The following is a 15,607-nucleotide window of genomic DNA, read 5'->3' as shown; positions in this document are numbered from 1 at the left end:
TCTTATCCTGAGCTAAGCCTCTGCATCTGGAAGGGAGGGAGGCCGAATTCATAAAGTGGGAAAAAATGTTCCCAGTGGTTAAGGAAACAAGTGACTCACCTGCTCTGACCTTCATCTGTGCCTTCCCATGGCCAGGGCAGCTTCAGGGAGGGGGTGGGAAAGGAGAGATTTCCAAGCCTCAATTAATGCTTCCTGAGTTACTTGAGGGCCATTACTTATGACATCCCTCTTCCATCCATCCTTCTTCTTCTGACAGCTTAGCTAACCTGCCTGAAAAAAAAATTAATATCAAGAGGATGTAACCTGTGTAGTTGCCCAGGGCCTTGTGCTTAGAAGGGCCTTGTGCTTGGTTTAATGCTCTGTTCTTGCCATCTTGAAATTCTTGATAATTTCTGAACAAGAGGCCCACATTTTCTTTTTCACCCTGGGATTCACAAGTTGCATACCTGATCCTGATGTAGGTATCCAATGCATTAGTTTCTAAGTCAGGTACTTGACATAACTCCTTCCATTCCAGTCTCTAACTATGCTGAGTTAGGGACTGTTAGCTCTTTGTCACCATTGATGAAATTCAGGATTCGGCAAGAAACTTGCTTAAGGTCAAATAGCAAGTACAGGGTGGAGTTAGGATCCAAGCCCAAGTGTAACTCCAGCATCAGTGCTCATTCCTGTCCACAGAGTTGTCTCACAAAGAGAAATGCTTTTACGTCCCACTTTATGGGGCAGCTGAGTCTGGAAAAACCAATTCAGGAGAGTCAGGCAGGGATGGTTGAAGGGCTTTCACCAGATCTGGAAATTCATGTAAGCCCTGAGGTTATCTTTTTTGAGAATGACCTGTATACACACCCACACTCTCACTCATACTCATGCAAACACACTTGCACACATTCACATCTACCCCCATACACAGCCTAGCCAGACATGCCTTCAGAAGCAATTCACTGGGAAAAAAACAAGATACAAGGGTACACTCCCCCAGTGGTTCAATAACTAACTTTTTAACTGGATCCAGTCTGAAGTTTATATTTTCTGAATTCTTCCCTTGATATACATATTTTTTTCAATTATAGCATTTATAATCTTATCATATCAAGTTGCTTTTATTTCATATCTACCTATTTTTGTTCTGCAATCCCTTATATTTTGTAAATGAAACATTTTCTTCTTTTGTCAGTTTGAGGATATTCTATTCAGTTCAGTTCAGTCGCTCAGTTGTGTCCAACTCTTTGGGACCCCATGGACTGCAGCATGCCAGGCTTCCCTGTCCATCACCAACTCTTGGAGCTTGCTCAAACTCATATCCGTTGAGTCGGTGATACCATCCAACCATCTCATCCTCTGTCGTCCCCTTCTCCTCCTGCCTTCAATCTTTCCCATCATCAGGGTCTTTTCCAAGGAGTCAGCTCTTCACATTAGGTGGCCAAAGTATTGGAGTTTCAGCTTCAGCATCAGTCCTTCCAATGAATATTCAGAATTGATTTCCTTTAGGATGGACTGGTTGAATCTCCTTGCAGTCCAAGGGACTCTCAAGAGTCTTCTCCAATACCACACTTCAAAAGCATCAATTCTTCGGTGCTCAGCTTTCTTTATAGTCTAACTTTCACATCAATATATGACTACTGGAAAAACCATAGCTTTGACTCGACATACCTTTGTTGATAAAGTAACGTCTCTTTTTAATATGCTGTCTAGGTTGGTCATAGCTTTTCTTCCAAGGAGCAAGCATCTTTTAATTTCATGGCTGCACTCACCATCTGTAGTGATTTTTGAGTCCAAGAAAATAAAGTCTGTCACTGTTTCCATTGTTTCCCCATCTATGAAGTGATGGGACCGGATGCCATAACCTTCATTTTCTGAATGTTGCATTTTAAGCTAGCTTTTTCACTTTCCTCTTTCACTTTTATCAAGAGGCTCTTTAGTTCTTTGGTTTCTGCCGTAAGGGTAGTATCATCTGTGTATCTGAGGTTATTGATGTTTCTCCTGGCAATCTTGATTCCAGCTTGTGCTTCATTCAACCTGGCATTTCGCATGGTGTACTCTTCATAGAAGTTAAATAAGCAGGGTGACAATATACAGCTTTGACGTACTCCTTTCCCAATTTGGAACTAGTCTGTTGTTCCATGTCCGGTTCTAACGGTTGCTTTTTTTGTTCTTTTTTTTTTTTGTAAATAAGTAATTTAATATCCTTATCCTGAGGAAGCAGTTCAGTTATATGTACTATTATAGTATCATAGGTGTCAACACCATAGGAACTCTATAGGAAAGTACCTAATCTGGTAACCTGATTCCTCTTTGTTTAACTGATGAGAAAACTGAAACTCTGAGAAGGAAGAGACTTATCTAGGGCAAACACTTCACTAGAGGCAAAGTTGGGGTCACATGCCAGCTTCTGGACTCTCAGTTTAACAGCACAGCATGAGAGAATTGACAGGAGATAAGATGGGGTCTTTTTATACAGTTCATGAGGTTCTCACAGCAAGTATACTGGGGTGGTTTGCATTCCCTCCTCCAGAGGCAGGAAAGCTATGACAAACATAGTGTATTGAAAAGCAGAGAAATTACTCTGCCAACAAAGGTCCATATAATCAAGGCTATGGTCTTCCCAGTGGTCTCAAACAGGTGTGAGAGCTGTACTTTAAAGAAGGCAGAGCGCCAAAGAATCCATGCTTCAAACTGTGGTGCTGGAGAAGACTCCAGAGAGTCTCTTGGACTGCAAGGAGTTCAAACCTGTCAATCTAAAGGGAAATCAACCCTGAATACTCATTGGAAGGACTGATGCTGAAGCTTCAGCTTCAGTATTTTGGTCAACTAATGTGAACAGTCGACTCATTTGAAAAGTCCCTGATCCTGGGAAAGATTGAGGGCAGAAGGAGAAGAGACTATGGTAACCTGATTAGGCTGCCTAATAGGCTACCTATTATCAGAGGAGGAGATGGCTGGATGGCATCACTGATGCAAGGGAGATGAACATGGGCAAAGTTCGAGAGATGATGAAGGACAGGGAGGCCTGGCATGTTGTCGTCCATGGAGTGGCAAAGAGTTGGACACAACTGGGCATCTATACAACAACAAGATGAGGCTACTTCAGATGTATCTGAACAGGAAGGAATCTTGATCTTGAGGTTAACCAGACTTTCTTTCTCTCCTGACCACCCTTTCTCTGTACCCTGAGCAAAACTTACCCATTATCATCTAAGAAATGGCCTGCTTCTGACACTGGCTGGGCACAGAATCCCTCCACCTCTGTATACCTATTTATGTGCGCATGCTCAGTTTTTCAGTCATGTCTGACTCTTTGTGACTCCATGAACTGTAGCTTGCCAGGCTCCTCTGTCCATGGAATTTTTCAGGCAAGAATGCTGGAGTGAGTTGCCATGCCCTCCTCCAGAGGACCTTTCCACCCCAGGGCTCAAACATGTATCTCCTGCGTCTCCTGTATTGGAAAGCAGATTGTTTACCATTGAGCCACTTGGGAAGCCTATAGATATTTATAGTAAGACCCAAAACACCTGCTTTAAGAGGATAAGCAATTTGGATTAGGAAGGTTGACTAGCTCTTTCATTCATAAGTAAAACAAAAGACAAATGCAAAATATAAACAGGATGAAGCATGAGGGTTTAATTACCCTATACAACAGGAGACTTTCTAAGAAGTAAAAAACAAAGTACTGTGATCTGCCAGGAACTGCCCTGGAGGAGCAGATGACTTGGGGCTGGGCCCAGCTTATGACCTTCTCTAAAGAGTTTCCCAGCACCAGCCACTAAGACCAAACTGGACTAGAGTCATATGGTTAAAACAGCATGTTTTGATACCCTCTATCTTTCATTCTAAAGACTTCTCTTTTCATTTTTACTCTTTGATAGCTCTGATTACATTTTTTTTTCTTTCTTTACTTTCTTTCCTTTTTTTTTCTTTTTGACAGTGCCCCTCAGCATGCGGGATCTTAGTGCCCCAAACTGAGATTGAACTTGTAACCCCTTGCATTGGAAGCTCAGATTCTTAACCACTGGACCACCAGGGAAGTTCCATGGGTACAAATTTTGACTCTGTCACTTATTAAATGTGATTCTGGGCATGTTGCATAATCTTGCTAAGCCTTATTTTTCTTATCTACAAAATGGAAATGATACTCAAACCTATGTTCAGATCTCAGGGGATTCCCAGGATGTGTGAGTTTCAGGGGAGTCCCAGGCAAACTGGGAAGTTGATCACCTTAGGCTATTAGAAAGATAATTTTAGTAAAGCATTTATTATGGTGGCTGGCACACAGTAATTGCTCTAAAAATAATTATTATCCTTTCTTCTTACTTGAAACATTCAAAAAGTACCTCTGTCTAACACACTGTGTGCTTGGCCCTATTGGAGTAAATTACAAACATTTGTAGAGCTCACTTTTTTGTTTACAATGTATTTTTGTACCTATTATTTCATTTAATCTTCATAGTAGTTCTATGAAGGTGGTAAGGGGGCTTTGCAGGGGGCTTAGTGGTAAAGAATCCACCTGCAATGCAGGAGATGCAAGAGATGTGGGTTTGATCCCTGGATTAGGAAGATCCTCTGGAGGAGGAAGTGGCAACCCACTCTAGTATTCCTGCCAGGATAATCCCATGGACAGAGGAGCCTGGTGGGCTACAGTCCATGGGGTTGCAAAGAGTCAGACATGATTGAGGGACCAGATGATAACAACAATGAAGGAGGTAAAACTCAATATCCCCATTTTACAGATAAGATAGCCGGAGCTCAGAAAGATGAATGACTTGTTCAAGGTCACTCAAGTGAATAGGTTGCTGTAGACTGATTGTCCTCCCACCCCTGCCATTCATATGTTAAAATCATAAACCCAGTAGTGATATTATTCGGAGGGGGGCCTTTGGGAAGTAATTGAGTTTAGATGACAGCATCAGGTAGAGGTCATTATAAAGAGTTGGTGCCTCTATCAGGAGAGACCAGACTCTCTCTCTCTCTGTCTGTCTGCCATGTGAGGATTCTTCAAGAAAGTGACACTCTGCAAACCAGAAAGAGGACTCTTACCAGGAACTGAATCAGCTGGCAACCTGATTTTAGACTTCTCAACTTTCAGAACCATGAGGAGTAGATTTCCACTGTTTAAGGCCATAGATTTTGTTGTGTAGGTCAAGAAGCAACAGTTAGAACCAGACATGAAACAATGGACTGGTCTAAAATTGGAAAAGGAGTACATCAAGGCTGTATATTGTCACCCTGCTTATTTAACTTCTATGCAGAGTACATTATGTGAAATGCCAGGCTGGATAAAGCACAAGCTGGAGACAAGATGGCTGGGAGAAATATCAATAACCTCAGATATGCAGATGACACCATCCTTATGGCAAAAAGTGAAGAGGAACTAAAGAGACTCTTGATGAAGGTGAAAAAGGAGAGTGAAAAAGCTGGCTTAAAATTCAACATTCAAAAAACAAAGCTCATGGCATCCATTCCTGTCACTTCATGGCTAATAGATGGGAAAAATTACTTCATGGGAAAAAATGGAAACTTATAGATTTTATCTTCTTGGACTCCAAAATCACTGCAGATGGTGACTGTAGCCATGAAATTAAAAGCTGCTTGCTCCTTGGAAGAAAAGTTATGACCAACATTGACAGCATATTAAAAAGCAGAGACATTACTTTGCTGACAAAGGTCCATATAGTCAAAGCTATGGTTTTTCCTGCAGTCATGTACAGATATAAGAGCTGGACAATAGAAAAGGCTGAGTGCCAAAGAATTGATGCTTTTGTATTGTGGTGTTGGAGAAAACTCTTGAGAGTCTCTCAAGGAGATCAAACCAGTCAATCCTAAGGGAAATCAATCATGAATATTCATTGGAAGAACTGATTGATGCTGAAGCTGAAGCTCCAATACTTTGGCCACCTGATGCAAAGAGCTGACTCATTGGAAAAGACCCTGCTTATGGGAAAGATTGAGGGCAGGAAGCGAAGGAGGCGACAGAGGATGAAATGGTTAGATGGCATTACCAACTCAAAGGACATGAGTTTGAACAGACAACAGGAGATAGTGAAGGACAGGGACACCTGACATACTGCAGTCCATGGGGTTGCAAAGAATCAGACATGCCTGAGCGGCTGAACAACCCAATTTTGTTATGAAAGGTGAAGAACCAGGCTTGGAACTTTCTCCCAGGATCAACTCCCAAATTTACCATATAGAACTGGTCCAGTGAACACATTGACAGTCCCTGCTCTGAGGACTGGGACCACTCAAGTACCATCAAGATGACCAATCCAAGATCCTGGACTCTGCCACTCTGCCATGCTGCCAGCCATGGCTAACACTGATTCTGCACACTCCTGCTTCTTTACCTCACTAGCTTCCAATTCAAAGCCTAAGGCAGATATATCTAATTGGCAGGATATTCGTCATGTGCTGTGTCTTAGTTGTAGGGAATGCTGGGAAAATGAGTTAAGAAGCCAGTTCTGTCTGTGTCATAAGATGAGAAACTCTCCAAACATGAAACGGTCTTCATAGTTGACATAGGTTTAAACTTCGTGTGCCCAATTATACACAGATGTTTTTCAATAGTAAATACTACAGGTACAGCACCATCTGTATTTGGTTGAATCTGTGGATGTGAAACTGGATGGGAAGGAACCATGGATAAGAAGGAATTATGAATATGGAGGGCCAACCATAAAGTTATACTTGGATTTCTGACTGTGCAGAGTTGGCACCCCTAACTGTTGCATTGTTCAAGGGTCAACTGTACAACTGCTCGCTCATACCTTCTTCATTCTCTCTGCACCCCTAGACCATACACCTCCAAGCTTCAAATTTTATTTTGTCTCATTATACTTTACTAAAAGTGTCCCTAGTCTTGTGAATTAGTCCAGAATGAAGTCCAAAGTCTTTCAAGAATGTATACTTTTACACAAATGTGTTAGTCTGGGTTCTCCAAGAAGCAAAGCCAAGCAAGCACTAAGCCTACAAGATTTTACAAAAATGGGAAGGGAGAGTATGGCTGAATCATGAATCCTCCATTCAAGTCTGACCCTGAGTGAGCAAAGGGAGATGAGGGTTGGGTGAACCCTCAAGTGTCCTAGATGGCCATTTGGTCTAAGAAAGCTTGTGTTATCCTGAAGCCAAAGATGGCTGTCAGAAGTCAGAGGAATCCCTTGCTTCTTAAGAATACACCTACCTTAGTCTCCCTGCTGTGCCCTGTCCTCCATTGAGAACAACTCATGGGAGGTGATGTCTCAGTGCAAACCTGGATGCTGGACTCTAAAGAGTACCATCTGGGTACCATCTGCCTTTGCTCTAGTTGGAGGACTGCAAGGCACCTTTTCATGGTTGCAAAACAAGCTCTTCTCTCTGCCTCCATTGCCTCCTTCCCAGCATTTTCTTTTTGGCCAACTCCTCTTGATCTTTTAAAAGAGGTCTCAACTCTTCTCTATAAAGTCCTCCTTGAAATCCCCAGTCACAATGCTCCCATAGTGTCTTCCATCCAGCAGTTTCCTAGGAACCATCCCACTCTTCACAACTGTCTCTTTTGATTCCTGTCTCCTCTCCAGATAGGGCTCCTCTAAATTGCAAATCATTTCTGTATCTCCAACACTGATTCAAAAAGTGTTGGGGCAGGAGTGAGTGAGTGTGTAGATGGGACAGATGGGTGCAAGGGTTTATCCTGAAGGTCATCAGGGTCCTTCTCTCTATTAAGCAGCTCATTTTTCTTTTGAGAATGAGACTCAGCACAGCACTCAGGATCTTTTAGTTTTGGCATGTGGGATCTAGTTCTCTGACCACTCAGGCCCCCTGCATTGGGAGCACAAAGTCTTAGCTTCTGGACTACTGGGGAAGTCCCCGTTAGGCAATTCTGCAAAGATAAGGTAAACTAAAGTTTTCCTTACCCATTATCTCATATCTAGGGCTTCTCTGGTGGCTCAGATGGCAAAGAATCTCTCTGCAATGTAGGAAACCTGTGTTCAATCCCTGGGTTGGAAAGATCCCTTGGAGAAGGGAATGGCTACCCACTCCTGTATTTTTGCCTGGAGAATCCCATGGACAGAGTGGAATCTTGAAGGCTACAGTCCATGGGGTCACAAAGAGTCGCCACAACTGAGTGACTAACACATATCTCACATCCATTTCTGTCCCTCTCGTGGCCACTGCTACCACCCTGGGCTAGATCATCTTCTGCCATCTAACGTTGAGATCATGGCAGTGGCATCTGACCTCTTTGCCCATTCTCTCCTCCTGTTCACCTTCTATACAGCATCAAAACAAAGTTTTGAAAATAAAATATCCTTCAGCAGATCTCTGTTGAAAAGAGGGAACACCAAACTGTTTGGTCTGATCTGGTCCCAGTGACTTCTCCACTTGCTCTTGCTGTGCCCTGAGTCACCCCAGACTTCCAGCCCAGCATTGTTCCTGGTTCCCCCCGTGCTTAAGTGCACAAGGCCCCTATATCCTCCCTTCCACCTAGCAAGGCATCAACCCACCTCTTAAGATTTTCCTTGAGGTCATCTCTGTGAAGGCTCTCTAACCTTCTCCCCAAGGAGAGCTGACCAGTCTCTCCTGTGCACCCCTGTCTCACTCCTTGTACTTTTAGCCTGTGACCCATAACACTCCATCTTTTCTCCTGCTCACAGTGATCACCTTGAGGTCCAGGTCAGTGTTTTGTTTCTGATTCCATGAGGCTTAGCATGGAGCTAACAAAGAGTTTTTAGGTTCTTAATAAATTCTCACAGTGATTGCAGGCATACACGACTGAATGAGCATTCTGGAATATTAGAATTGTTTATTTGGCTGCGCCCTGCAGCATGTGGAATCTTAGTTCCCCTGCCAAAGATCGAACCCAAGTGCCCTACAGTGGAAGCGAGGACTCTCAGCTGCTGAACTGCCAGGGAAGTCCCCTGGAATATTTGCATTTTAACTGGGGTGGCTTCAAGGGAACAGCTACCCACTCCAGTATTCTGGCCTGGAGAATTCCATGGTCTGCATAGTCCATGGTGTCACAAAGAGTTGGACACAACTGAGTGACTTTCACTTTCACATCTATCTCCCAGGTGGCATTAGTGGCAAAGAACCCTCTTGCCGATGCAGGAGATGTAAGAGACACAGGTTCAATCCCTGGGTTGGGAAGAGCCCCTGGAGAAGGGCATGGCAACCCACTCCAGTATTCTTGCCTGGAGAATCCCATGGACAGAGGTACCTGGATGGCTACAGTCCATAGGGTTGCAAAGAGTCTGACACAACTTAAGTGACTTAGCAAGCATACATATGTACGGAGGCCAGGATGTTCATTTTCATTTGTTGTTTGGTTGGTTTGCCCATTTGCCCAACATTGAAACCCCTTTCTTGTATTTGGAGAATTGTCTACCATATGAATCTTGGATGGGGCAGACCTTATCTCCTATTATAGAAGTGATGAAGGCCAGATATTTGCTTTCCCAGTCCCTTCTTACAGCTAGGGTATGCACATATGGTCCAGACTCAATCAATCAGGTACATTCTCCCAGAACTTAGAATAAGACGTTTTTATTCCAAGTAAGCAGGGACAATGGAGAATTCATTTCGGTAGTGGTGGGGCAGTAGTTGTAACATCTAGGTTTCGGGGCAGCAAGATCGGGACAGCAAGATCAACAGTCAATAATGGCCTCTGGGTCCAATATTCAGAGCAAAGGTATGGGTGGCAGAGGTGTTCTTATTGAATTGCATCTGTAGCACGATCTGGGCTGAGGCTGTACCTGCCTTGGCTCCCTTTGTTTCTGCCAGTGTTTTAACAGCTTTGCTGTTGTTCACTTGCCGAGTTGTGTCTGACTCTTCACCACCCCATAGACCTCCCTGTCTTGGGAGACCTCCCTGTCCCTCATCATCTCCCAGAGTTTGCCCACGTTCATGTCCATTGCATCGGTGATGCCACCCAGCAATTTCATCCTCTGTTGCCCTCCTCTCCTTCTGCCTTCAATCTTTGCCAACATCAGAGTCTTTTCCAATTTACCTGCTTTATTGAAATATAATTCACTCATTTACATTATACAGTTCGCATTTTAATATATGCACGTGTGTGTGCTTGGTCACTTTAGTTGTGTCAGACTCTATGTGATCACAGGGACTGTAGCCACCAGGCTTCTCTGTCCATGGAATTTTCCAGGTAAGAATACTGGGGTGGACTGCCATTCCCTTTTCCAGGGCATCTTCCCGACCCAGGGAGCCAACATTGTCTCCTGCAACTCCTGTACTGCAGGCAGATTCTTTACCACTGAGCCAAGTGGGAAGCCCTAGTATATGCATAGGTATGTGCAATCATTGGCACAGGCAACTTTAGAATATTTCTATCTTCTCAAAAAGAAAAGCCCTATACCATTTAACTATCATTCCCCTCCCCCTTGTCCCTTCCCAGGGCACAGCAATTCCTAATCAACTTTCTGTCTCCAGATTTCCCTACTCCGGACTTTCATACAAATCATATGGTATGTGGTCATTTGTAACTGGCTTACTTCATTTAGGATAATGTTTTCAAGGTTCATCTATGCTGTAGCATGTATCAGTACTTGATTCCATTTTACAGCTGAATATTATTCTATTGCATACCACCTTTTGTTATCCATTTATTTGTTAATGGACATTTGGGTCTGTTAAAAATAAATAAGCCCAAAATGGAGTCACTTCTGCTAAATCTCACCAAGTGTTAATACCTAACCTGAATGTAGTTTCAGGCACTCCCAGGAGTGGAACTGTAAACCTGTCAGTCTGGAATTTCCCATCAACACTAGTGAGGTAAGAAGTGTGATAAGACTCCCCCTGTGCAGCTCACCTAGGGAAGGTGACCTAGCCTGAAACAATTCTTTCTTTTCTTTTGCAAATAACTTCCTTGTCCTGTCTCATTTATTTTTTTCTACCTAAAAAGACCTTCCATTTTGTACAACTCCTTTGAGTACATCCTATCTAGTAAATACGCTATTTGCTGCTGGATTCATGAATCATTGCATGCATGCTCAATCGCTCAGTTGTGTCTGACTCTGACCCCATGAATTGTGGCTCACCAGGCTTCTCTGTCCATGGGATTCTCCAGGCAAGAATATTGAAGTGGGTTGCCATGCCCTCCTCCAGAGATCTTCCCAATTTGATACCAACTGAGGTATCAAACCCCTCTCCTGCATTGGCAGGAGAACAATCGAATAAAGCCAATTAGATCTTCAAGTTTACTCTTTTTTTTTTTTTTAAGGTCTTTCCCATATTTTTGCCATTATGAATAATGCTGCTATAGATATTTGCTTTTTCTATGATCCAACAGATGTTGGCAATTTGATCTCTGTTTCCTCTGCTTTTTCTAAATCCAGCTTGAACATCCAGAAATTCTCGGTTCACATACTATTGAAGCCTCGCTTGGAGAACTTTGAGCATTACTTTGCTAGCATATGAAATGAGTGCAATTGTGTGGTAGTTTGAACATTCTTTAGCAGTGCCTTTTTTTGGGATTGGAATAAAAACTAACCTTTTCCAGTCCTGTGGCCACTGCTGAGTTTTCAAAATTTGCGGGCATATTTAGTGCAGCACTTTCACAACATCATCTTTTAGGATTTAAAATAGCTCAACTGGAATTCCATCACCTCCACTAGCTTTGTTCATAGTGATGCTTCCCAAGGCCCACTTGACTTCACATTGCAGGATGTCTGGCTTTAGGTGACTGATCACACTATCGTGTTTATCTGGGTCATGAAGATCTTTTTTGTACAGTTCTTCTGTGTTCTCCATACCGTTTCTGTCCTTTATTGTGCCCATCTTTGCTGTGGTTTTTCCAGTAGTCATGTATGGATGTCAGAGTTGGACTGTAAAGAAAGCTAAGCCGAAGAATTGATGCTTTTGAACTGTGGTGTTGGAGAAGACTCTTGAGAGTCCCTTGGACTGCAAGGAGATCCAACCAGTCCATCCTAAAGGAAATCAGTCTTGAATATTCATTGGAAGGACTGATGTTGAAGCTGAAACTCCAATACTTTGGGCACCAGATGTGAAGAGCTGACTCATTTGAAAAGACCCTGATGCTGGGAAAGATTGAGGGCAGAAGGAGAAGGGGACGACAGAGGATGAGATGGTTAGATGGCATCACCGACTCAATAGACATGGGTTTGGGTGGACTCTGGGAGTTGGTGATGGACAGGGAGGCCTGGCGTGCTGTGGTTCATGGGGTCGCAAAGAGTCGGACAGGACTGAGCGACTGAACTGAACTTGCATGAAATATTCCCTTGGTATCTCTAATTTTCTTGAAGAAAACTTTAGTCTTTCCCATTCTATTGTTTTCCTCTATTTCTTTGCACTCATCACTGAGGAAGGCTTTTGTATTTCTCCTTGCTATTCTTTGGAACTCTGCATTCAGATGGTTATATCTTTCTTTTTCTCCTTTGTCTTTCACTTCTCTTCTTTTCTCAGCTATTTGTAAGGCCTCTTCAGACAACCATTTTGCCTTTTTGTGTTTATTTTTCTCAGGGATGGTCTTAATCACTGTCTCCTGTACAATGTCATGAGAAATATCAATAACCTCAGATATGCAGATGATACGACCCTTATGGCAGAAAACAAAGAAGAACTAAAGGGCCTCTTGATGAAAGTGAAAGAGGAGAGTGAAAAAGAAGGCTTAAAACTTAACATTCAAAAAACAAAGATCATGGCATCCAGTCCCATGACTTCATGGCAAATAGATGGGGAAACAGTGGAAACGGTGACAGACTTTCTTTTGGGGGGCTCCAAAATCACTGCAGATGGTGACTGTAGCCATGAAATTAAAAGGTGATTGCTCCTTGGAAGAAAAGCTATGACCAACCTAGACAGCATATTAAAAAGCAGAGGAATTACTTTGACAACAAAGGTCCATCTAGTCAAAGCTATGGTTTTTCCAGTAGTCATGTATGGATGTAAGAGTTGGACCATAAAGAAGGCTGAGCACCAAAGAATTGATGGTTTTGAACTGTGGTGTTGGAAAAGACTCGAGAGTCCCTTGGACTGCAAGGAGATCAAACCAATCACTCTTAAAGGAAATCAGTCCTGAATATTCACTGGAAGGACTGAAGCTCCAATACTTTGACCACCTGATGTGAAGAACTGACTCACTGGAAAAGACCCTGATGCTGGGAAAGATAAAAGGCAGGAGGGAAGGGGACGACAGAGGATGAGATGGTTGGATAGCATCACTGACTCGATGGACAAGAGTTTGAGCAGGCTCCAGGAGCTGATGATGCACAGGGAAGCCTGGTGTGCTGCAGTCCATGGAGTCACAAAGAGTCGGACAAGACTGAGGGACTAAACTAAACTGAACAGGAGAGTACAGGCTGGACAAAAGATGGCAGCTGGATGTTTGAGTTAATAAATAAAGCCTGAAACCCTATTTTTATATGAAATCCCTTTTTCTTTCAATTCAGGCAATTAAATCAGTTAAAGTTTGACCACAGAGTGTTTTCTGATTGATTGTTAAGGTCCTATCTTCCTGTTATTCTTCCTGTGAAAAGGAGCACCAGCGGCTCCTGATGGGAGATGACAAAGGAAGAGCTGACACTGCCATCTGCTGCTCAGTGATGGTACGTACCTGCCAGTCTTTGTTAGGCTGTGGATACTGCCTGCAGAACTGGTCGGATCCTTGTAGGCCCTTTGTTTTCTGAATGAGATATCTTGAGGTCTTTCATTTCATATCTGGAAGCCATCTAGCCAGCTGCTGGGTAAAACCCACATGCAGAATCTGTCCTGTCGTGAGCATCAGTGACGTACTAGTACAGAACCCACAGGGTAGAAGTTTCAGGCAGAAGAGAAAGAATTGGAACAGGACACACCATAGGAAGTTAAGCTTCAGAAAGGGGCACAGGTTAAGGTAAGAAATGGAAAGAAAAGAGTGGATTTGAGAAACAGTGCAAACAAAAAACGGACCTGGATAGACACGGAATTCCGAGAATGAAGATATGGGACCATCAATGCCTGCCAGTGACTTGTACTTTGTGTTACCAAATTAATCTTCATAAAACTTCAGTTTGGTCATTCATTAACTTTGGCCTATTTTGGCTTTCACACTGAGGCCAGTATGAAATCTGTCATCAGGTGGAAAATGAATGATCCTCCCAACCACCAGTCTCCTCCACTGTCTATCATGAATCCTAGACTTGGTGGAGGTCACGAAGTCCTAGCGTCAGCCCCCGGTTCAGTCATTTTTTGGCCGTGTGATCTTGGAGAAAGTCACTAAACATCTGGGAGTTTAGTTTTCTAATCTTTAGTTACTCATCTGAACAATAGGTCCCTCTCAGGGAGTTATGCTGAGCCCAGTAGCACATGAGGGAATGCCTGACATCCATCATCTTATTGAATCTTTACAACCCCAGGGGATGGGCACTACCATTACCCTCTTTATTCAGATGAGGACACTGAAGCTTGGAAAGATGGAGTAGCTTGCCTATGGCCACGCTGCTAGTAGATGGCAGAACTAGAATTCAAACCCAGACTGCTTAGCTTCAAAGCTTTCTTGTACTGAATATCTGTATCAATTAGCATTGATATAAAATGACTCAACCTGAAACATTGTGTCTTAAATCTATGATCACTTTATTTAGCTCATATGCTATAGGTCACCTGGTGTTGGTTAGCTCAACGGATCTACACTGGGCTCCTCCTTGGATCTATAGTCCACTGGCGAATTGGGTAGTCCCTCACTCACATATTTGGGGTACCTTCATTCTCCTCCACCGTGGCCTCTTGTCCTCTAGCAGCCTAACCTAGGCTCATCCACATGGTGATCTCTGGACTCCTCGTGCAATAAGAGAAGGGAAGCCCCTGTACTCAAGCATGTTTCTAGTCAAAGTGAGTCACAAAACCAAACCAGAGTCAGGGTGGGAGGATGCTTTCGAAAGGTATAGATAGAGGGAAGGGAGTAATTTCTGGCCCTTTTTACAGTCTTATGTGGCTTCCCTGATAGCTCAGTTGGTAAAGAATCTGTCTGCAATGCAGGAGACCCCAGTTCGATTTCTGGGTCAGGAAGATCTGCTGGAGAAGGGATAGGCTACCCATTCCAGTATTCTTGGGCTTTCCTTGTGGCTCAGCTGGTAAAGAATCTGCCTGCAATGAGGGAGACCTGGGTTTGATCCCTGGGTTGGGAAGATCTCCTGGAGAAGGGAAAGGCTACCCATTCCAGTATTCTGGCCTGGAGAATTCCATGGACTGTATAGTCCATGGGCTCGCAGAGTTGGACACAACTGAGCGACTTTCACTATCTTTCACAGTCATAGCTGCTAACCTATAATCCCGGACTATTGGACAGAGTTGATCAAAGGAGATAAAGGATGTAAATAAGCTTTGAAAACTTGTGTAAAGCACTGTCTAGATGAGAGGTACTGTTAATTAGATTTTATTCCACTAATATCTCAAACTCAGTATGTCTGATTATTATCTCCGTTTTACCATGAGGAAACAAAAGCCCAGCGAGGGTATCATGGATGTAAAAACTTATAAGTGAGAAATAGAATAGTATATGCAAGGACTTGTGAGCAATCTCTGGTGCTAAAGTAAAGGTAAGAAGCAATGAAGGATGAGAGGTGAGGTTGAAGAAGTAATAAACTTAAACTTGATCTTGAAAGCTCTTAGATCTACCCAAGAGAAATGA

Source organism: Bubalus bubalis, chromosome 16, assembly GCF_019923935.1.
Source record: "Bubalus bubalis isolate 160015118507 breed Murrah chromosome 16, NDDB_SH_1, whole genome shotgun sequence".
Lineage (NCBI taxonomy): Eukaryota > Metazoa > Chordata > Mammalia > Artiodactyla > Bovidae > Bubalus > Bubalus bubalis.
The sequence above is the reverse complement of the archived record's forward strand: the minus strand, read 5'-3'. Positions refer to the sequence as shown.